General features: G+C 38.4%; 1 non-coding gene across 1 annotated transcript; it reads left to right on the plus strand.

Annotated features, from left to right (window-relative positions):
• The first annotated feature begins 1747 nt into the window (after positions 1-1747).
• On the plus strand, positions 1748-1860 carry LOC135885212 (U5 spliceosomal RNA). The gene has a single exon (XR_010561729.1). It is a non-coding gene; the product is annotated as a U5 spliceosomal RNA (small nuclear RNA).
• The last annotated feature ends 693 nt before the right edge of the window (positions 1861-2553 follow it).

The raw sequence follows: 2553 nt of genomic DNA on the forward strand, positions 1-2553 counted from the left end.
TAGGGTTGCCAATTTTGGTTGGATGTATTCCTGGAGGATTCAGCACATGACATAATCTTTAATTAAAGATTCATCTTTAATTCCTGGGCACTCCAGGACAATCCTGGAGGCAACCCTCTTTTCAAACTGATTTCTGACAATAGGAAGTTAAAGAAATGAATGTTACGGAGTATTATGAAGGGTGCTTGCCTTTCAGTTTTGGACACAACAGTATATCTTTGCACTGGTAGCTATGGGTATTGTCATGTTGTGAGGGAGAGGTGCGGATAAACATTACAATGACAATATCCCAAACACTGGGAGTTTTTTTGGTCACAATGGTGAAACTACCTACTTCCTCCATCTCTGATCTCATTTCTGAAAACGAAGCTCACCCATGAATGGAACAACAAAGGTGTCATAAATGGCCAGCACTTCTATTATTTTTCATTAATTAGGTGCACCAAGGACTGGAGGTAATACAGTACAATATTGTGGTGCCATATTTTTGGTATTTCTGCAAGTAAGATTAAATCTCTATGACCTGCTAAAGTATAGGGGGCCAGATTCTCAGTAGGCGTAGCTCCAGTGGAACTGTGCTGATTTACACCATCTGAGGATTTGGCCCTAGGTGTTTAGGCAACTGACTCACTGCAGTTCGTGCATTATATTTCCCATCTCTTGAGTCAATGATGTTTGGCCTGGATACATTGACACTTCTACAGGAAAGGTTTCCGCTAACCTAATATTTCCATATTTCTTTCTTCTCAGCTTTGCTCTTGTTTACAGAGTCTCCATTGTTTTTAATTATGTGACTACACAGGCTACAAAACATCTTTCAAAACAAGAATTATTCTTGCTCACTAACTAGATGGGTTTCCATCAGCTCAACTTATCTTTAATTTACAAAACATTATAGAACAAAGATTGGATAATATTCATACATCTTGAAAGTCCTACCCTCACTGTTGGCTTCAGAACTTTACTCTAAATCTGATATAAGAACCTGGATGATCACTAATCAGGTAACATTGTTTTTCACACTACCCCAAGTATGGGATGTACAGATAAAAGATATGCAGAGCATCATTTCTCATCTTCAGTAATACTATTTACTAATCCATTATGCCAACAAAATAACATCCAGATGTGATTGCAACCCTTTCAGATCTTTAGAAATACATTTCAATGCAGTGAAATTCCAGCAGAATACATAACAACAAGATAATTACAAGTCACATCTGCAGCACTGCTCTTTCAGTTTGAAAATTCTTTAGCCTCTCTAGTTTTGTTTTGTTTTGTTTTTAAACTATGATTTGGCAGACTAAATACAATCACTGAGCAGATTAGTACCCTGTGTGAAATGCAGTCTTTTATTTAGGTGACACTTCATAAAGGCAATTGTTCTCTGCTTCCAATGCCATCATATTTCATTTTAGCTTTAGTGAGTATTTATGTTAGGCATGTACTTCACATCATGAGTGTTAATCTCTCTTTCTCCGTTTCATTCTTCCTCATGACCAACAATAAAACAGTTAAAATACTAGAAGATGGTCCTCGATACCAAATGCAGAATCCTCTTACTCTTGTGCTGTGTGCTAGATTGATATATAGGAATGGAACAATATAGCATGCTCTTCCACAGAAGATGGCCGATGTTTAAACTACTTCTCCCTTCTTCTCCTGAGGAGAGAGTTTTCTAACAGGTTCCCACCTGCCCAGCTTTCCTCCAGGGAGATTAACCTCCTATTGCAAAGATTCAGCCACTTTGTAGTCTCTTCAGATCGTATAAATCTTTCACCTTTTACTAAAGATTTCCATGGAGGGGAACATTTATCTACACTCGCACCATATCTAGAAGATTAGGTTATAAAAAAAGCCATCCTTTGGGTCAAAATACAATATGATACTCTCTGTGGCATAGTCCATCTTGTGGGCCCTACAGATACTTAACAGGAAGTAGGTATAGCGTATTCCTATAGGGTAGTGTCCCATTAAATCAGTGGTTTTCAAACTGGGGTATGTGTACCCCTACGGGTAGGTGAGTTCTCATTAGGGGGTACATGAAAAAAATCCTGTAATGGCAGACAACACATTTTATTTAGTAAGACTTGGCAATCTAATCATAGGTATATTATGACCCTATCTCAGATGGGGGTATGTGATAGACTACATTATTTGGAAAGGGGTATGCAGCCTAAAGAAAACCACTTCTTTAAATAATTTGTGAGCCCTCTAGTGGCACTTATTGTGTCCTGTGCTTTTAGAAGCCACCAGAAACCAGTCAGGGCAGTGTATAGGTAGCCTGCTCTTGCATGTTTTATATATTTAGCAAACATGGTTATTTGGACCCTGCAAAGCCTGTGAGGTTCCTCAATGTTATGTTTGTTGTATAATGAACAAAAGACTCAACAGTAGGCTAGAGAGATATGGCAAGAGACAGAGTTCAGGAGTTCTCCCAGTATGACACTGAATCTGGTCTCATTCACTGAGTAGCTGATGCATCAGTTAAACAAAAGCGTCAGATTCCGGTTTCCTCTAATCACTATACTCCCCATTATAACCAAAATATGC

Source organism: Emys orbicularis, chromosome 10 (genome assembly GCF_028017835.1).
Source record: "Emys orbicularis isolate rEmyOrb1 chromosome 10, rEmyOrb1.hap1, whole genome shotgun sequence".
NCBI lineage: Eukaryota > Metazoa > Chordata > Testudines > Emydidae > Emys > Emys orbicularis.